The 23,412-nt window shown below is 32.6% G+C and overlaps 1 protein-coding gene across 3 annotated transcripts in view; it reads left to right on the top strand.

Moving 5' to 3' along the window:
- Window positions 1-395: 395 nt before the first annotated feature.
- LOC105151319 (protein abrupt) overlaps window positions 396-23,412 on the top strand; it is an 87,451-nt gene continuing 64,434 nt past the window's right edge. The window contains exon 1 of one of the 3 annotated variants that reach the window (XM_011064977.2): window positions 396-1,091. The gene's annotated coding sequence lies outside the window, so the exon portion shown is untranslated. The remainder of the gene's footprint in view (window positions 1,092-23,412) is intronic. The other 2 variants (XM_011064978.2, XM_011064979.2) reach the window with 2 other exon arrangements.

Genomic DNA, 23,412 nt, shown 5'->3' with positions numbered 1-23,412 from the left:
TCTCAAGTTTAAAGCTCCATCATAATTTTTTGCTTTAAAAATGATTGATCTTGACACCAGAGATTTATCAGATGATGCGGTAGACAGAAAGAATTCCCATGACAAAATAGAAACTTCCTGCTAGATTGGAATGGCGACTTCCGCGACGCACCAAAAATTATTCTTACGCTAAAATCTCGCAACCGGAAGACGTAAAGTACGCTCGCGCGTTGCTTCAGCGATCAACATCCCCAAGTTACGCCGCAAGGTGCCAACGTTCTGAATCTCCACCTTCTCTATCTTTCTCTCTCTCTCTTTCTCTCTCTCTCCCTCAGTCTTCTGGTGGGGGAGATATCAGCTACGGACCTAATGGTAGTTCGCGGTGGGGAGGACTTCTACGAGTGGGGATCATATGAGAGCACAGAAGTGTACAGAGGGGTGATGAGGAGGTGGGCATGAGCAGTAGAGGGAACGGAGCAGCCGCCGAAAGCGTAAAGAGAGCCATAATTCGCCGGGCCGCCCCGCAATCAGGTTCGTGCTTTACAATCCGCCTTGACTCGTGACATTCATCATCGGATGAAAAAAAGGACGGTAGTGTACATGTTTTTACTTATGTTACTCTCTCGTCTCCGGTTGGACCGTTCCGTAAATTCTCGCAATTACGTGTAACTACGCGAGAGAAACGACGTACGCGCGTTTCGCAGGGATTCATTGATCTTCACACGCGTAGCATCGTGCGCGGCTTCGCGGTTCGTATATCGCGCTTCTGAGGGGACGAGTCGAGTGTCGTCGAGCAAGAGAGAAAGAAGCCTCGGAAATAGTGGTGCTGAGCGAAGGCGCGCAACGAAGAAGAAAATGAAAAGAAACACAGTGCCTCATTAACAGCTACGCACCGAAGTCGATTGTATCTGTCAGTTAATTGTCTGTCAATTGGTTCTTCGTTACACATAATTCGCTAAATTCCTATCTTTTGCTCCAATCAACTTCCACATGTCGCTCGTACCAGGACGAAGGGACTTTTCTTTCATTATTACTTCCAACTCCTAGTGCGACTAGATACCAGAGAGAAAAATACTGCTAACTGCAGAGATACCAAAGATATCAGAACGAAGGTAATGGTTATTACTATGTTAATTTTATGAACTTGTGCGGCAGATCGAAGGGAAATGTGCAGTATTAAAATTACATATATTACAAGTATATACATACGTAAAGTATATACATACAAGGTACCGCTTTTTATTTCTTTTCTAATCTCTAATTTTTTCTGATTGGTGTTAAATGTGCGCTTATTAGTTGGCGTTTTTTTATTTCTTTGTTTCTTGTGAGGTTGGCGTTTCTTGGTTTTTTTGTACGATTGACGATTCTTGCTGGAATCCACGGAACATAAACTAACAGTAACGTCAGTAACATTAAATAAATATTATAATTTTCTACTCAACACTGTAACTGTTACTTGTACAACATGTGTTATATTACATTTATACTGTTGAGTGCGAAATTATAATATTGAAGTAATGTTACTGTTAGTTTATGTTCTACGGAAACCATTGCTGTCTTTCTAGTCAGCTCAAACTCCGTTTCTCCAACGTCAAAATTGTGTAGCGTCGTTCTTCTTGTCATATCGCGTCGTCGTCGCGTAAATATGAGATCCACCTACACATACACACTTCTAAACGCATAACAAACACAATATAACTCACACATATATACATGTACGCAAGTGTCTTTTGTAGATACTTGCGTGCTTGAAGAACGACGATGCGCGCTCGTGCACGTGCACGTTGATGCACACACAAGCCATGATTCTGTACACGGTTTTGATTATTAACGAGTTATTACTGCGATACTAATTAAGTTTAATCGCAAGGCCGCCCGTTCGTTAAAGTTAATTGCACGATCGACCACGGCCCACGCCATTAATTGCGCCGTCCTACTCGTTGTTCGACGTGCGCGCTTTTATAGTTGAACTTACGTGTTTTGCGGTCGTGAACGGTACTCGTGCAAAATGATACGATTCTTTACGAAAATATACCGCGATTCTCGTACATTTAGCAAAGTTCTCTTGGATCAGAGACATACCACGCAGATAGAGCGTAATGATTTTATTGAAATTTGCGATGTCGGTTTGGATGATTCACACTCGGCCATGTTTAAGTAAACATTTATCCTTTTGGCAATCTATCAAATCGCGGTCAAGGGTTTCGTAAATTTATTTTTGTCAGTTATCGCAAATCAACGATTGTTTTTGTCGAGATATGTATTACATGACATATGTTAAACAAATCTCAGATTATCAAATCAATTATGTTACACATTTGTGTATGGAATTTGATAAATTTTTTACTTTCTGCAACCTTGTAATTGGAAATACTCGAACTTGCTAGTGTTATTATTAGAAATTTTAGACATTTCTATTTAATTTACGATTTCTATTTAATTTAAATCAAATTTTTGTACAGAATAAAATTTGCGAATATTTTTTGGCAACGTTTTGTTTCCTGTTCCATTACATATACTGTGATAAATTTACCAATATATAAGGTAACTCATAAAACATAGCACTTTGCTTATCATGTTTCTTAATATTAAAGTAATTGATCATTAAAATTTACAACATTATTTAATACTGGAAAGTAATTGCCAGTAACTTTTGTTACGAAATTCACATCGTAATGTTGTTGCCAAATGCAATATCTAGACGGATTTTCCAATTTCGTAAGATTTCGGCTAATATATTATTCCAATGATACATGATCGTCATATTTCCAATAATCGTGACGAAGAAGATTGTTACAAAATTTACATTATTTAATTATACTAAAAGCACATCGAATAATCTACTAAGAGTTAAAAAAAATTTTCTGATCCAATCAAAAGATATTGAAGAAACATCATTGATTAATCGAATAATTGATAGCGATTAATGAAAAATGACTCATATGAAATTTCGCGTTTTTAGAAAAACAAACATGAATGTTATTATTATGATTTTGATAACGTATGTATGTATTAATGACCAGTAATGATAAATCATATTTAACAATGATAATATAGCTGCACGTCTTGTAAACTTTTTTTCGATTTGTCATCATTTTAATACAACTTCTGCTATTCGTCCGATCGATTTTTATATGCCGAATAATCATCCTGTTTGTCAAACGCAATGTTGTAATTTCCTGCAGTGATTTCCTGATTTCATGACTTTCATCTGCGGTTGTTTTCGTCGTTAAGAGTTTCTGTCTATTTTCATATTTACAATTAACTACTCAGGCAACACAAAATCCAAAATCAAGACAACATAAGAAGTCTTAAAAATGTCTTCAGACGTCTTTCATTAAAATGACTTTAAGATAGCCTACGTCACTTTTAGACATGTGTGATGTCTGGGTACCTACTTGTACGAATACTGACATCTCAACAGCATAGATCTCCAAGGGGACATCCTTAGAGGACATCCATGTGTTCTTAAGGATATCCCCAGTATGTATCCCGGACAAAGTGTGCTATTAGGACGATTACATCACACAAAATTTAACATTTCATTAACTAAGATAATTTTAAGATAATTTTCTTATTACAAAATATTAATACAAATAAATATAAAAATCATTATTGGATTATTTCAAAAAGATCTGAACAGATGTTAAATATTTAATGATTTTGGCTGCACTGACGTTGAATATAACTTAATAAAATGACCAAAAATAATAATTAACAATGTTATCTTGACGTCAAAATGTTTTTGAAATTAATTGTTCTCCAGATATCTCAATCTCGAGTTTATTATTAGCTAAGTAAGTTAAAGAAGCTAAAAATGTTTTTCCTCTTTACCGCAGAGATGAATATAAACTACATTAATAAAAGATAACAAAAGGAAATTGAAATCGCAAAATAATAGGAACATGAACTATCAGGAATCGAATTTGAATTTTCTTGATTTTTATGGAGATATATTACTATCTTTTACTAACTCGATCGAAGTTTCTTAATACTTGCAATATCCGGTATATATTTTCAAGATGACCGTTTCATATAATTTATTACATATTGTGCAATAAATTTGCACGCTAGCATTATAAAAAAATTACTTGCTATGCTGAAATGCTTCTTACTTAATTTGCTCTTTACCAGCATATACCAGCATCGAATTTATTGCGCAGTATTAAAATTAAGAATGATACAAACATCAGTCGTGAAATGTTAATTTGTCTGGGAATTAACATTTCACGACTAATGTATAATTCGCATGCTATGTTGTGTTTGGTGTTAATATTCATGTATATTAGAATAAATTATACAAAAAGATTATATTCTACTTTACAAAATTAATATAAATAACGTTATTAATATAAATAATGTTATTATCCTGAATCACGCAAGAGAAGAAGTTAGTGATTCGATAACGACAGCTGTAACGCTGCATTACTTTGCACAGTTTTTACTTCCATCTAACGGAAACATGTCAGTAACTAGAATGTTACTTATGGAATGTAGCTTATTCGACCTTTCAAAACACCTAATCGTTTTTTATTCATTATCTAGGCTTTGAGAAATATAAATTATGCGTGAGTGTGTCAAAAAATTTTAAAAGAATCAAATTTAATGCAATAAAATTTTTTTATATATTTGTATATTTACACTTTTTAATATATTTTATAGAAAAATGTGTTATTCTAAATTATGAAATTTTTAGTAATTTATTAACAAAACATTTCTTTTGTATAAATCAGTTCAGAAACACGTGGTTAAAGAAATTACTTCAGCAGTACTTCTATATTGCAATGAAATGTGCATATGCGTTTTTCATTATTATAAAGTTTCATCTTTATGTATAAGTTATATATTTTATTTATATTTTTCATAATAAATATTTGTAATACATTATTATTCCGAATTGAAATGTTCATGAAGAAATAAAATCTTAAAATAAACAGATATTGACGGAGATATTTACATATTATATATTTGTTGTTTATTATAAATTACAAATATATTTACATTTTATATATTTATTTATACATAATATTATATTTTAATAATTCAAGTCATTAAAATATTTTTGTAGTGTAAAAATGTTTGCTAACTAAAATCGGTGAAATATATCACCACGTCATATATATATATATATATAAGCCATATTTACTTTAGGATTTTTATTGTTATTCGTACATATAAATATTGAATAATAATTTGTGTCAAATATTACTATCAAAATATTTTCTACATGGAAATAATTGGCATTGGTTTTTATTTCTCAAGTGAAGCTCCAATAAAACTCTTTAGTAATTAACGTTCGTATTTGTTAATTGCTTCTTCGTTTTGTGATAATATTGGCTGCTTTTATTTACTGTAATTACTGACGCAGCTTTCTTTGCTCTCGCATTCATGCGAGACAGCTACAGCGTATAAAATCATAGAATAAAACTTTTCAGACGCTGTACACGGTTACGATATAGTGAGTACGCACATTCGTCCTATTGCGTGCGACGCGTGTGATCAATAAATCGGCCTGTGCAGCACGAATACAAAGATAGTCACACGTATACATGAGCACACATAGAACACTCGCACAGAAACCTAAACCGGAGTCTAACGGGGACTTATATTATTTCATGATGCGTCATGTAGTCATATATATTTCTAAAACATTTTGTGATTTTTACAAAAGGTATAGCCAAATTTTTTAGAAAGTTTTAAAAAATTAATAAATTCTAATAAGCAATAATAATTAGATAAATGATAAATTGTTATTAAAGATTAATATAATAGCCGTATTATGTTACATCTTTATTAAAATAACGTGGTAATTATATGAACATCATTTAATTTAATAAGCAAAAATAATTATTATTAATAACGCATGGATATTTTTTTATCAAATGGAAAAAAATTAAACCCAAAAAGAAGGAATTAAAAAAATATATTAATTTGATATAAACGCAGGTTTTCCAAAATCACAGAAGAAGAATCAATAAAAGGGATAAAGTATAATGTGTGAATTTTATTTAAAATCTTCACTTTCCAATCTCATTTATCTGCTGTCATTCTATGTAATTAATTACTTGCCTTTCTGTGTCTACGTGTCAGTCAAAATTTACTAGAATTTCGCATCAAAGTGACAGTTGTTATCAATCACGAGTTTACTGTACGGATGATCGATTTGGTATTCGAAAATTTCGAGAATTTATGGATGACTATTTTACGCGTAATCTCTAGACACACGTGGCATTTTAATTGATACATAAGCAGCCTTTTACGATAGGCTTGATAAATATGATTTTCACATTCAATTTACGAGAATTGCATTGCGACATTTACATTTCAGAATACGCGTTTCCGTACATCGACGAACAGCTGCAGTTCAGCTGTATCGCTATTATTACTCACGATAATAATAGTAGACTATAGTCGTTCCATACGCAAATTGCGTGCACAAACAAAACAAGGTTTTCTAGAACTGGGTTGTTCTCCTTTTATAACTTACATTCTATAGTATACTTGTTACACATCAAATTATTCGCTATTTGATGCTATTCTTATTTATGCATCACGCGTGAGATATAATAATTCATCATTGTTATTCGATATTAAATAAAAATTTCATATACGATATTCAATAATTTCAATTCGACCTGATACATTATTCAATTCTAATAATTCGATGCGAATTGTAATGACACATTGTTGCTATTTTCAATCATGTGCGTAACAGTTACGCCATTCTTTACACGTGCAGTTAGGTCAATTGCAAAGGTTAAAGCCTTACGTTCTTCTAGCAATAGTAACATTCGCAGTCATACTTCGTATTTATATACCGAATTGCTGAACTATAATGCGAGAAACTGCGCTCTGATAATACACGAAACTGATCGCGTGAGTTACACGGATTTATAAATACGGCACCTCGGATAAATGCGCGCGCGGTCTCTCTCTCCTCTATCTATCTATCTGTCTATCTTTCTGTCTCTCTCTCTCTCTCTCTCTCTCTCTCTCTCTCTCTCTCTCTCTCGTCCTCTTTCTCTTTTATTCTCTGTTACAACGTTTGTCGATTAATCTGTCCGTGGGAGTAAGCAGGATTTCTAAACGTAATAACGAGAAATGCAGTATCATTCGGCATCACAGACACATGAGAGCTTCGCGTTGGTCGCGTTCACTTTCTCCTCGTCTCTATCATCCCACGGGCTTCCCGTCGTGTTTTTGATAAATTCGATACGCGGCTTCCTGGACGTGAAGGAGAGGAGGAAGAAAAGCAAGAAAGAAAGAGAGAGTGTTAGAGAGAACTCGCGGCCCATCCGACGCGTAATTAATGCACGCACGTGCATTATCCGATAATGTATGCGCGCATATCGGAGAGGGAAGGGGAGGGGGGGGGGTCAAACGGATCGACCCGAGTTTCATAGCGTTGTAGTCTCTCGCGTTTACGTCCGAGGCTTGTTCGCAAAAAAGAAATCTTTATTCCGAACGCGATCAAGCATCGTATCAATTATCACGTGCATCACCATTTATTTATTCTATCATCCTACTTGGTAATATCTCTGTCGTATTTCTCTTTTTTATTAGCGCAGCGCGAGTTTGCTGATCTCCAGGTACGTTTATGTTATGGATGCTTAAAGAGGATATCCCGTAGTGTGAGAGTTACAACGTTTACAACGATGGACGCGCGCGTTTTAGAGAATATGGAAGTCTCTTATAATTATTATAATTGAAGGTTCGAACAACAAAGTTGACTTTGATTCATTCGCGCACCGTCAGTTTTAATACTTTTTAATAGCATATCTGAAAATACATTTACTGAACATTCACACGTGATTATCACGTCGCAATATTATGACGTTTATATTTTCTTATACGATTCTTATTTAAATAAAGTAAAGCGTTGTTTTATAATTTTATTTACGTACGGTTTACCGTAAATGTATTTCATCATTATTTTTATGCTCCAAAGAATCAGCGAAAATCAGTACAGCGATGCTAAGTTAAGGAGAGAGAGACCCCTCCGTTCCGCGTTTTCGCACATGGCGGCCGATGGTTATTTGATCGATACGAACCCTCGGCTCTAAGCTTTTCACGGTGTGCATGGCCACCCTTTTATTAATGACTGACTCACACGCGTCGCGATAAGCTGATAGTCACGACCAAACGTTCGTTATGTATATAGGAGCCAGAATAATCGTTCTTTGAGATTACGCTCGCACGAGCGTGTATACTGGATATAACGGAAGCACCGGCAAAATACAGCAGTAATTTTGGAAAGATAAAACATTATGGCATCTTTGTTTGAAAAATGAATACTATTTAATTGCTTACCATGAAACATTTAGAAGAATATTTATCTCTTATTTTTTATATATCGAATGAAGAAGACTTGATACGTCGAAATGTTTTTGATTTTATAGATAAAACAAAAAAAAAACTGATTTATTCTTGATGTAATAAACTAGTTATTTTTAAAGATTTAATAATAAAAGTTGCTCATATTTTTTTGACTTTTTTAATTACTAATTTTTGTTTAACAATCTCGAAATAGATATTTTACATATTTTAATATTCATTTAGTTAACGAAGATAGATTATTGTAAATTCATTTTAAAGAATATTAATTATCTACACAATAATGGCTTTATAGCAATTTTTTATAATGTAATATAATAAACACTTAACACTGTACGATACATATTTGCAACGTTTATCGAAAATATCTTTTTTTCTTTATCTAATTTTTCAGCAGAGCATTTTTCATATAAAAAATGTAAACTGTAAATGTCTAACCTGATAATAACAAAAAGTTATGTGAAACAAGAAGCGTTTTTATCAATATCAAATTCACATACCATTGGACATTGTTGCGTGCAATTTTGTGCTTGCGTCGTGACACTCATGTAAATTTAAAAGTGAGTTCCAAAGACGCCTACATTGACGAGGGTTAACTCAGCCAATTTGTAATCCAATCGCTACATTCGCCGGAGTACGTCAATAAGAAACGAGAGCAGCCGATGATTTGAAGCGCGTGTATTCGTTGCGCCTCGCGTTGCCTTATCATCAGATTACCGATGCACGTACGGAATTTAATCCCGTCGTTATCGAAAGTGCGGCTAAAAAATAAAGAATAAACCATCCGTAAATATAAGAGTGTTTATTTGGATCTTTGATCATGGCTGCATCGCTGTCTCCTTTGGAACTTTCTCGATTTATAAAAATTCGACGCGCACGTCCGCTTTAATTACTGCATTTTTACATTTACCAAAATGTCAAATTGATAATAAGACAAACTTAATTTTTGTTGAAATGTCGCTTGATATTTTAATGACAGATTTTCCAATTATTTAAATTTAATTTCCGTCAAGTATAAATAGTATATTAACTGGTTTAATTCAATTGCTTCAAATGGTAATTCTTTCGAATGTCACATGACGGAAGCGGCGAATTTAGTTTATTCTAAACCCTACGAGCTTATATCACCTCTGATAAGATATCGATTTTATCATTTGCGCGATTCAATTAAGCCGCAAATGTAATTTAGCAACTTCCTTGTTTGAAATTTATTTAACAATAGCAAAAGATAATCGCAATATATTATATGTATTTATTTATTATTAGCATGGAATCGAAAATCATTTTTTTTAAATTACAAATTCGAAATCAAATTAACATAAATATTATATTGCTCTGATTATACATTTTATATAATTATTAATTATCCCAACGATAATCTTTCAGTTAGCTAATTAAATATGATTATTTCGCACGTCGAATGATAAAAGTGAGGAGTTACGATACATCAATTTAGATAAGCACCGGCAATGTATCTCGTCGCGCGCGCTCTAACTTATTATATAAAATTTCACGAAACGTTACGGTGGCTGGAAACAAAGATATTGATAAAATTGCATCAATTTATTAATTTAACTTATTTGCAATCATTTACTGCATAAATTATTTAAGCACCCAATTTAATTCGTCCAGTTAATACAACAAACCATCTCACCCAAATGATGCATGATGCCAATCAATCGCGTCATTGTAACGCAAATTATGGCCGGTCTAAACAAGATAATTAAGATAAGAGGAAGAGAGAGAAAGCGAAAGAGAGGTGTGTGTGTGTGTGTGTGTTTGTGTGTGCATGGGCGTGTGTGTGTGCGTGAGTGTGTGCGTGTGTAGTGGAAAAGGAGGGGGGAACGTCGCGGTGTGTTACATGACACCTAGCGTCGGCAAAAACACTGCAAATTAACCGAATTATGGAAGCGACGCGTTTGCTAATGATTTATGCGCGACAATGCGCCGGTAATTGCCACCGTGCGCGAACACGCGGTCTCTGTATGTGTGTCCAGCGATTAATTAATGAATCGACGGGCACGAGATTGCGGCCGCGAGATGATGTACATACATTCGTCACGGTCCGATGGTGGGAATGAGGGGTAAGGGGCAGGTAGTAGGTGCAATAGGAGGGCAATTGTCGGTGGGCAAACTTTGCCGATGATATATGCCGAGCCGTTGTTGAGGGACTGCCGGATATCGAACTATAATCTGGCGTAAGTGGTGGAAGGGACGTGATAGCGTTGCGTGATTTGCAGCGGCAGGCATTATTTGAATGATTTAATTTCAATCATTGAATTAGCAAATGCCAATATTGTTTATAGTCGCGAGATAAATCGATAGACCCATATTGGGATTGCAACGGGCAGACTATTGTTGGGAATTTAGGATTTTATAATTAGAATTTTGTGTCAATTATCATATTTTCTTTATACGGTATTCATTACGAATAATATATCACAGAATATATAATTACAGAAACTATTTCTTTTAGTTATAATCAACTAAATTTATAATCGACTAAATAAACTTCAATTTTATTTTAATTTAATGTAAGAGATATTGTTGATAAGTAATAGCGCATGTATTACCAAACAGTTATTACTCTCAATTGCTATTTGAATATTAATTTGTTGTGTAAACTAGATTGACTCTATCTGGTATTTTCTTCTTGATAATTCACTTAATACTTATTCAGTACTTTTCAAACGTAGATCTTTTTATTTCATATTGAGAATCTTTCTTATGGGCAGGTCGTTTCAAACTTACTCTTTTTTCTCATTGGATACCCATTTTATAAGGGATGTACCTTCTCCGTACCAACCCACTGTTTTTCTAAGCTTGGATTCTTACCTGAAAGATCTAGGTACAGATTCAAATATTTGATAGGTTAGCCTACTTTATACTAAGATGACGGAATAAAAGTATCAATTTTAACAGTTAAAAATTCTAACTAAAGCTAAATTAAAAATATTTTCCAATTTAATTAACTTCGTAAATTTTTTATTTTAATCTTTTAACTTCGTATAAATTTTACTTCAATCTTTTTAAACTTTGAACGTAGCATTACATATTAATTTTCTTTGTTACTACAACAAATTCTTTTAAAAATGGAAATTGTCTCCTCCTCCATAAAAGCAATAAAATTATTCATTAATCATTGAATATGTATCTTTACATACAAGAATCATAAAAAAAATCTAAACATATCGATACATACGATAAAGAACGTCAACACGGTCAAAGTTAGATGTTTCAAATAGTACTTTACATTGACCATGTTGGCGTTCCCTATCGTATTTGGTGTATTCGTACATACGGTCGATTTTCTTAATAATATAAATTATAAATATAAGCATATTTTATAAACATATATATGCATAAAAATATGATTTATTTCTTTTAATTTCCGATTATACCATTATACTAAAATTAACAATGTAATACTCTTTTATTCATATTTGTAGAAAAACTTTTAATTAAAAATCCTTTGATAATTCATAATAAAATTAATAATTAATATATAATTATAATAACATTTTTGCAGACTAAAATTATATTTTAAACCGTCGATATCTTATTAGATAATGTCATCATATGGGAAATGCACTATGTTCGCTATCATATTTCTTTTAAAAATTAATATCTGGATATCCAAATTTTTAGTTGTAGATCTCTAAACGCGTTAGTTTTGCTAGTTCGCCTCTCATATCCTAACTAGACTTTCTCGAACATTAGGGCGGGCAACCGCAATGAGACAAGGAGATATATATCTTTCGGATTGAGTTCCAGAGGTTTAGCGTACGCAGTACTTGGTATACATATAGTACACACATGCATTCGTTGAGCAATAGGTTCTATCTTGGGTACCTGCTTCGAACTAAAAGGGACCCTAAGGAAACGCGGCAGCTGGCCCGATAATTGCGCCGGCAATATTATTAATGGTTCCAAAGATTTGCTTCCCAGGTATACGCGTGAGCATACTTTTATATACTTTTAAGCCGAGAAAACGTAATGGTGAACACAATGCCGCTATTCTCAGTGCCGGATGCGTTCGCTGACTTAACAGATATTCCGTGATACTGCTGCACGATGAAGTTGGATTTCTTCATTTAATTAATATTTATAATACGACCTATGAGTCTTTTTTTTGTATTTGTACTGTTTGTTTAGATAGATTATTTAGATTAACCAAAATATTCGAATTTTTAATTGAAGTTCAAATAGTTTAATTTTCGAAAGGCCTTTTGACTTCTCCATTTTTCTTGAAATGAAAAATTCTGAATTATGAGAAAAACATAATTGCTTATTTATTAGTAATCTTTCGTGAAATAACTTAATTTTTTGGAATAGCAAATTATTTAAATAGTTTTATTATAAATTTCATACTTTAAAATAGTTCCTTTGGAACTTAACGTATTGAATTCAATGCATTAATACATTAAAATTATAAGCCATTTATTTTGAAGTACAAATGTTTCTATACGAAATTATTTGAATAATTCAACCATGCAATTTATATTAATCTACATTCAATCCTAGTTTTTCTACTTACTGATAAGAACGTGCTACAATAATCAATAATGTTAAATTTTAGAATTATTCCACGAAAGAGAATGGATATATTTCAATAATGATACATACATAAAAATATATATCTGACTTAAAATATTCTCAACTTTACGAAATACAAAACAGAAAATTGCTACTAAATAAGCGAGTAACCTTTTTGCAAATTCTATTCTCTGCGAGAGAGAGAGAGAGAGAGAGAGAGAGAGAGAGAGAGAGAGAGAGAGAGAGAGATATTACCTACGTATTTCGCAGTACAACCTTTGCAAATTCTAACGTTCTGAGAATTTACCCCAAGAAAGCAAGATAAATTTCCTTGTCAGAGGGGTCGTGAAAAGAAGTGCCAGGATGTTTATTTTCGGCACAAACGAAATGCTTACCCTAAGGTAGTATGTGCCTTCGTTACCACGCTTCGAAACCATACAATACATTTCAAAAGTAACCGACAGTACAGCATGTTTTGCATTTCAAAAGTAACCGACAGTACAGTATGTTTTGCATTTCAAAAATAACCGACAATACAACATGTTTTGCAATTATATTTATAAGCATATGATCAAATTAAATTCAGCCAATATTTTCAGTAAATTTTTTATTCATAGCGTACTTTGTGCGCATGCATAAGCAAATTTTTGGAAAATTCATGTTTACCAAATGTAATTTATGTACTTAAGTTCATGTAAATATATAAACAACACATAAAATAATGTCATGTTGTTTACTATGTTTTTTATTGAAATATCCAAATCTATCTTTATTTTTATGTCATTATTTTGCTTTGTCAAATTGTATGACTTAACATTTACTTTATGTACATATGCGCAATTTCATTTACATATTTTTGCTATAAAACGTTTTTTTTCTAAATTAAGCAACGTTGCAACAGTTGCATTGTCAACATCTCGTTTTTTTTATGCGTATCCTTTTTTTTATATGAAAAATAGTTTTTTTCTTGATATATTTTAAGTTAATTATTTAGATAGGCGCAGATTATTATTATATTATAATATACATTTTTATTAGACTTCTTTTAAAGAGAAGACATGAATATAATACCAAGATTATTACAAAATTAATATCTGAATAGTAATTATCAAGATAAAGTTCTTAAGAGAAAAATTATATATAGCATAATAAAGTTGGAATGACTTATGATAAAAGTTTTTATATTGACTACATGCATATATAATTAGATTTAAAAAGTCATCAAGCCTGATTCATTTACATAATAATTGTATTTTTTAATATTACCTTAGTTAATAAGAATTGTTTTCCTAGTGTCGTACTACGTTAATGATTATTCGTGAAGAGTCCTGTAGGTCTCCCTGTAATATGAGTACGTCCTGCTTTTCCTCTCTCGACGTTTCACATTTTTCGTTTGTATCTTTCGTACACTACCCTCTCGGATGTACATACATGCATACTCATACCTACCAATGAATGCAGTACATAAAAGGGCGTTCGTAATACGAGCTTCGTTATAGAATTTCCCGGACGTGGACATGTGCGTCTCTGTAAAATGTACTCTCTGCGCACCGACTATATGAAAATACGTTTTCACTTTCGGTCCACCGAAACCGATAAATTCCACGTTATTACAAACCGCGTGGTTCTTTTTACCCGATTGCATGAAATCACAGATACATTTATTGTGATATCATGTTATATAATTTATTAGTAATAATAATATTATTATTGCTGTTAATAATGAAGAACAAATGTTTATTGAATAACTTTTTATATAAGAATTGTCTAAATAAAAAGAAATATTCGCGCAACTGTTTAAAATATTTTGCTACATAAATAAATTTTATTTCATTATAAAAAACTATTAGGTGTTGGAATTAATTCGTAGCGTTTTACAAGTGATGGGAAGTACTTTCATTAATGTATTTTTTAATGCTCATGTGAAATAAATAACATTCTTTCATTAAAAAACGCTACGAATTAATTCCAACACCTAATAATTTAAAAAAAATAATTGAATAATTTAAATAATTTAAAAAAATTATTTAATTATTTCAGTTTTATAATCATTTTGTTAACAAAACATAAAATTTATTTCAAGAAATGCTAATCTTACATCTTATATTAAACGATATACGAATGAAACCGATGATTCATTGCTATTGTGTTATGTTATGCGAAATGTACATTTGCTTCATGTTCCTGAAGTCTTATAACATCCCCTCGTGTCTTCCTCTCTTGCTTGCCATACGTTTATAGGCTATTGTGCCATTCTTTACTTCCATCTAGGGTCGTACACGATATAACGGCGCAGTTTATGTAATGCGGGAACATTTTTATACTGAGAAAAAACTGTCGACACGTCGAATCACGCCAATTAATATCCAGTGCTACTCCATGCGTAATAAACGACTTTGTACTCTTTGCTGATAGTGCGCGCAAAGGCCACGTGCAAAAAGCATCAGTGCTTAAGTGAATGCAAATGACGATGTGCATATCACGATACACACGCCGTCCTCGAAATGAGGTAATTCCGATTTCCTTTATTATGCAATTACTACTTCGCATTAGCTTCCGCTCGTTTTCTTGTCGTACGAGTAACTTGTCACGCTCGTTTTTTTTTTTTTTTTTTTTTTTTTCAAACAATAAGTAATCCAATTCTGAATAATACATTTAACTACATATCACACATTTTATATTACAAAGTAAATAAGTCAATTTTGAGTAAATAAATAAATAAGTAAATAAGTCAGTATTATAGTCAAGTTCTGCAGCAAAGCGAATCTCAACTATTTTTATCTTTAAATTAACTTAACATAATGAGACATATTTAGTCAATTTAATAAAATTAAATTTGCAATTTAATGAAAAATATTTACCTTCTAAAATTCTTTCTTTTATTTGTCTTCCAAGCGAGAAGTATTAATACCAGTATTAACCAGTAGGTATCTACATCTCGTATGCGAGAATTTAATTTTCCATTCACTCGAGATTTCGTTCAAAGTTATTCGATCATGTCGGTTCGAGGAGAGAGAGCGATGAGAATGTCAGGAATGGAGACAGTGGCGTGCGCCATCAATGAATCTACATGCGGTTCTAATTGCCTGACAATAATACTCTCCTCGAATGGGCAGCCGACGAAAGCCAACGAGGAGGAATAGATTTCCCTCATGAGAGACGGGAGAAGATAGGCGACCAGTGCCACACCTCAAATACGCAGCATACCTGCCGTGATATGTACCCAATCTCCACTCGTCTTGATCTATTCCGGGTATACATATATCAGCAGCTCGCTTATGTTCGCGAGTAATTGCGCGTAAGTGCATGTGCGTGCATAAATGGACATTCGATTGGAATTCCTGAGATCGAGCGCGACTTTCTTGCGATTACCGCTTGCGATTGGTTTGCAAGTGAGAGAAACGCACTTCTAAATTTGACATTTTTTCAAAATTGAAATAGGAAGTACTGTTTTAATTTCGCGTTTATTTTTGAAAGGAAAAGAATTCAATATCTCGACCATATATTCTACATAATCAATTTGTTATAGACATTCAATATAGAAATTGATAATTGTAAACATATTTTATATCATATGACTCTCATTTTACATACACAATGTATTTAATGAATTTATATATTTGATGAAATTTTACCAAGTCATCTTTTCGTTCCGATAAAATTGTTCATCGGCCTTATATTACTTAACCGACGAAATTAGCCGATCACTTCACCTTGAGACTATCAGTAAGCGCAATAAATTCAACTTGACAAATAAACAAAAAATACTTTGAAGGCAACAGATTCGCATTGCCGCATCGTGATCATTGATCTTATCAATTTCTTTTTATTAAATATCGAAATTTTTTCTAATTGCAATTTTCTTGATAGAAGTATTTCGTCAAGATAATATATTCAAGAAAGCTTACATTATTATCTCTCTTACAAGTTTTGTATTGTATGAATAATTGCAATATGAAACAAATAGACATTAAAAATACAAACGAATTATTTTTGTGAGATATGTTTTACAAATTGTTTATAATTCGTACGATCGTAGATCGTGAGTGCGAGAACTTTTCTCGCTAAATAAAACGCACGACGAGAATAACGGATGTCGAACACGGATTACCGATGACGGCGGGTAGTGGCGGTGAATTAAAGCGCGCAGCTACCGCCGGCTTACAACGTAGTAAATACGAGGTAAATACGATGACACGTGGTAAATGCGAAATGCACGCGTCGCGATGGTCTCGTGTAAACACGCATCCGTTGATAAATTGCTCGTCTCGATGCGATCGCGGTAACGTGCGTCCTCGCGTAATCGATCTTAATTCAGATCTGTCACGCTTCTATCCCTCACTTCTTCCTCATTAGACTCCTCACTTTCGCAAATCTCTCCGTTTTGAGATAAAAATGCAGCATTTTGCAGCAGACTGGCTGATAACGCGTCCCACATTGCACAAAACGAGCCGGCGCGATAAGAGCACTCTCTCATGTTATTTACATTCGTGAGTATCAGCCAATGCGCTACTTCCTAATGTTCCTCCGTTTCATCACGGTCGATGGTTCAACAATTCCAAGCGAAATACATAAACCTGAACTGAATACCGGACTAAAATGTCGTAACGATGATTCCTTCAAGATAAATGACATATAATTTTCTGCGAATATGTAGGTTTTTAATTATTAACCAGCTTTTTTTCCTCGCCACATTTAACATCGTTTTCGCCTGCATACATAGTTTTCCACGTGGATCTACACATGGCTAGTTCCTCTTGTTTTTGCCACGTGTTCTTACATTGCATATGCATAATCGCGATAAGAATTTAATGCGCAAGTAGTAAAACAGATATTTTAAAATGTAATTTTCTGATTATTAACTATGCCTTTAGACCGATATCACAGACAAACGTGTCTAGCGGCAGCTAAAGTTGACATTTCAAGTGTGATGTGGTATTTGATAATGTTCGTCACGTCAAGGTTCATCGTCTACGTGGAATATTTACATGTCCCTGCATTTACCTTGCTTGCGCTCGAGGTGCAGTTTATGCGTCATTTCGTTATATCTGTACTTAACGAATAGCAAAGCGTAAGGAGTCCATGAAGATGAATTATGCAGCCGTGCACGCGATTACTAATGAAAATTTTTTAAACGAAACAAAATTTTTTAATAATTACATTAAAAAGTTTGAATTTGTACGGTAAATATGCGTAATATAATAAGACGTGTATATTATATAATTTTCATTGTAAGAAACACGTTGGAATCTTTCGCTCCTTCACCGATAATCGTTAACAGCATATCGTGCAGCTCATTTCTTTTCCGGAAGCAATATCACACATATCGCGTAACGAATTCCTCTACAATACATTTCCGGCTATGTGACTCACCTTCATCGAGTACGAGCCATCGGTTGATCCACCGGGATCTCATCGTCATTCTCATTACTAAACGTCTCCTAATTGGCCGAGATCCACATCCGATCCGCGGTGCGAGAACGCACGAAGTTATTAAAGGGTCGTCAACCTGGCGTTTATACTGTGCGCGATCAGGAAACGCGCGCCGCCGCATGTGCATGAACCGGTGCACGCGAGCGCGCATAAAATAAATTAATACCGCACCTATATATGCGCCCTTACGCATATACAGGCGTCTTAACGCTCTGGCTTATCGTACAGTGTGTGAACTTGGATTTTCTTCCTGAACGAAAATTATGGTGCACAGCGCGTTATGCGATAAAAATCTCCGGACTGATGAAATTATTATTTTAATATATGTTGTCGTAAACCTTCATTTTATTCTTTATTCTTTATTCAGTTTCACGAGATAACGTGTGTCAATTAATTTAACTTTTTTTTTTTTTTGAGATGAATAAGTTTGATATTTTTGATCATTAAGCTGATCATAAATTTATTACATATTAATTTATACGTCACGATTATCTTAATACGTATTTCGAATCAATTGCTTACTACTTGACATTTCCATCGTTGAATTGAAAAAAATTTCTGGTTAAAAATGGACGAATCAGAATTTTCTGATTAAATTTATTAGAATTCTAGTTGAGATAACCAGAATTTCTTGATTGATACAATATTTCTTCAAATCTACTAAAATTCTTATTTTTACCAGAATATTGATGAGAATTCTGATTATTTCAACTAGAATTCTAATAGATTTAACCAGAAAATTCTGATTCGATCAGAATTACTATTTAATTCAACCAGACCATTTTTTTCAGTGTGAGCATTATTTTATATTATAATATATACAAATTATATACAATTAGTCAAATGATAAGATATTCATCCCGAAAATTAGAAGACAGGATTAATGTAAAATTTGATAGAAGTGATATTTTTCTTCAAAATGAGATTACATTATTAAATCAAATGATAGCCGGTACGAGTTCCGAAATATATTAAATGGATGTCTAAAGCTTGGTTTCACCAATGTAAGATTAATTTTAATCTCTGTATTTAATCTCTGCTATTTATCATTTTTTAATTCTTAAAATAAAATTAAAGTTAATTTTACATTATGGAACCGGACTTAAACATAACGCATAAATTAATATTAAGTTAGTAATCCATACAGTATAATGAAAATTGGCAAATTTATTTATTCCCCATCATATATGTTAATCACTATTTACTTTTTAGAGGTTTAATTCTTTTAAGTTTTGTAAATTAAAGAATCTAATATTTTTCGATAATCCTCTTCCGAATCCACATCAAATAACTTCTCAAGTTTCTTTCGCAATGATGTCTTTCATTGCGTGAGAAATCTTTCTTTTAATATTCCAATGTATTCTCGGAGTCAATCCTGCGCGATGAATTTCTCAGGATAATTACTACGATCTCTTCGTCGATATTCAATCAACGCGCATCCGTACACGAAAGGCAATTAACTGGGACGTTATTATCTCCCGAAATTACCACACACTTACTTACTCGGATCGTTACACAGACGTGTGGCCGCATTCGTTCCAGTGCAACGATGCATGTACACGCTGGAAGGTGAAAGTCATCTGACCACTGGCACCGTTCGCGATGATAATGACAGTATTGTTATTGTTGTTAGCGATGATGACGTTGGTGTGATGATAGTTGACTTATTATTACGTTATCTGAGCGATCGCCATTCAATTATTAGCCCGGACGGTCCGTCTCACCAACGTAATTATGCCCGATGCGTTAATAAAACAGGTGATTGCGTCGCATGAAATTCAGCACGCAATTCGTACCTGCGGACGTGAGACTCGTAAAGTACGAAGTAGGACGATTGGAAAACGAAGGTTTGACTTTGTTTATTTATGACATCAAATCATTGAAAGCTACCGTTGACAATAGTTTATAATGTCGATTGCTAACGTTTGGAAAATTAAATATTAAATTTCAAAATAATTCATCGAAGCTTTGTGATTCATTGATATTGCATGCGGATTGTTTTTGTGGAAACTGTTAGATTTTTCCTTAATGCATTTGTATGAATGAAAGTGCAAAATGAAATGGAAAGAATGTATGAAAGTGATTTATGAGATTATGAACACGTATGGATAGCTTCAAATGAATAACACATTTAGAGAAAGATCGAAGTTCAATAGTTATAAAGAATAGTTAACAGTTTACAAAGATGATGAATATTAAGAATATTCAAAAGAAATTGTAATGAAATTTCTCTTACAAATGATAAAACGTCTAAAAGAATATAAATATTTGTTTAATTCTGCGACAAGAGAACACGGACTTGAAAACAAATTAATTTGTTCAATGTATTTGTCTATTTGTTTTTACGCTGCCATTGTCAGAGTTGAATCACGAAAACAGATTATTCCTGAAAAGCGTAAGAGAAACGACGACGATCATTAAGGGTGATAAATAATGTATGAAGGATTAAATTGCAAATGACTCTATCGCGGTGCTCATTCGTCGATTTCGTTTATTTCTTACGCGACTGATCCGCTGATTTTCGCCAAGCGGCCGATAAATCGTACAAAAATTCCGCAAGGAGAATCGCGGCATTGTCATTGCAAGCGTACTCGCTCGTATGTGAGCGCAAAAAGCGGCTGCGTTAATGACAGCTACCCAAGCTTTATTCACCGGGTTCATCGATCATTCCTAACGACATATGCAGATCGTGCACTTTTTTGTGGGTGTGGAATATTTCTTCGTATACGCACGTCGTACACAATGATATGCAAAGCGCCGTTGGTCGGACAGAAAAAGCGAATGGGTACTCCAGGTTCAACTTTCCGGTTGAAAATGATAAATTCACCGTAATTGATTCTAAGCGGCGTTATTGATTAAGCTTTCAATGTTGCACGTTATCCAACTATACTGCTTAATATATATAATTTTCTCAATTTAAGCAAACGCTAAAGATTAACACGGTAATATCGTTTAACTCATATATAGATCCATTTTTTTCATAACATATATTTTTTCATAACATAAAAAATTTTTAATGTATACTAAAAAATAAAATATCTTGGAAACAATGCATTTTCGGAAATAAATACTCAATTTTTGACAAGGAATAGAATAGTATCTACATATTTACATACTGTAAATCATTTTTGGGCTTCTAAGGCTACATTTCAAAACATTCTCTCCGAGGAAAATTTTACTTGACATAATATATTTTATATGTTATATGTATACTATATATTTCGTAAAATTTTTCTCGGAGAGGAGTTTTGGAATGCAGCTTAAATAATGAAACAACGTTCTGTAACATCATAAATGCATCGTAAATAAGTACAGACGTTTCGCTTTAGTCGTATGGTATATTCTATTTTAAACAGAGGAAAGAATCTTTGATGGAATTGCCTTCTTTTTTTAATGTAAAAAAGAGAAAAGAGAAAAAATATACTCATTGAATGTACATAAAGTAATATATGCACTATCTAAAATGAAAAATGCGAGATCAATATTTATTATATTGTATCTATGTACAGAACCATCCGAACGAGATTTATGTGGAATGATTGCAGCAATTTGTTTAATTGGGATGCGTATTGAAACAAGTAAAAAAAGAAGAAAAAGAAGAAGATTAGTAAAGAGAAAACTTTGAAGAACTTTATCAAATATAATCGCAACAATACATAAATAAATGTAATAATAAATAAATAAATAAATATATAAATAAATATAATAAAAAATAATTTATTGAGAAAAGTTCTCTATTATGAGATAGGCGCCTAATATGAGATAGCGGCGTTTCTGCTAAACTAATAAACGCTATCTATTTGTTCCATCATGAATTTATTGCTCTTGGAAACTATTTAGTAGAAGATTCATTATTCATTATTATTAGATCATGCCTGTAGTCATTGTAAAACAAGATTTTAGAATTTGGATGTTTTCAAGTTTTATTAAGATGAGCCTTTAAACCTTATTTATTATTTAATAAAATAAATGTTTATCAATAAATTCTCCATGTAGTGATAGAGTAAGGTCGTATTAATAGAAAAATACGGTGTGTTGAATTGTTTAATTATAGAACATAGATTTGATGATCGTAAAATCATAAGGCGAAGAAATCGTAATACGAGATACCCAGAGTATGTGTATTTGTAATATAAAATAACTCCTATGTTATAGTAAAAATCGCTAAAGTATAAATGTGATTGTACAATAATAAAAAAGACAACCGAAATGAATGCTGAGTGTCTATTTCTGCGATGCTTGATTCCAACTATCTGAAGACGAATTCTATAATCTATCGTATACTTATTTTTCGCGCACACTGGCTGTGTTTATTCGTATTTTAAAAACATTAAATAAAAGTTTTTTAATTGCAATACTGATATATTTTTACTCGATTTCTCGGGGTATCTCATATTAGAAGAATAATTTTTTGACTTTGCAATTTGCTCATTTTTTACACTTCTTTAATTAAAAAAAAGATGGAATTTGAAATTTTAACATTAAATTAATAATGTTATCTTATTAAATTCCTTTTAAAAATGACCTATTATTTTTTTAAATTCTGCTTATGGACTTCTAGCATTTACCCAAAATGAACTTGGTATCTCGTATCCCTTTTCTCTATATGTTAACATAATATAAAGCATATATTACGTCTATTACGTCTATTACGGCTATATGTATTCACTTCAAGTATTGAAAATCTATAGTTCATGTTACATATACGAGTGCGCTAAAGATTTTCAGTATTCGCAGTGAATAATGGAACATAGCCATATATTATGTACAAGGTGGCAAAGTTTGGTATAAATGGTGCCAAAGTTTGGTTCAAATGTATTCTTAATATAATTTGGAAACTTTGGGTTACAATCTTGTATAATATTTAGATCTTTTTTTGTTTCTGTCATTTTTCCTTTCCCTTCATTTTGAACTTTCTTCTTTATTATATTTTATTTTTATCTCATTGAGTTTCATTTAATTTAGTATATATATTTACTTTGTAATTTATTGTGGCTAATTTCTTATTATTACTTTTCTTTTCTCTATGCATTTATTATTATATTAGTTTCTTGAAGAAAATAGACCTGCAGAATCTTTATTTTTAGATAAATTATTCATCTATTCATCTATTTATCTGTCTGTTTATAC

Source organism: Acromyrmex echinatior, chromosome 5 (assembly GCF_024713525.1).
Source record: "Acromyrmex echinatior isolate Ae372 chromosome 5, ASM2471352v2, whole genome shotgun sequence".
NCBI classification, from domain to species: Eukaryota; Metazoa; Arthropoda; class Insecta; order Hymenoptera; family Formicidae; genus Acromyrmex; species Acromyrmex echinatior.
The sequence above is the reverse complement of the archived record's forward strand: the minus strand, read 5'-3'. Positions and strand labels throughout refer to the sequence as shown.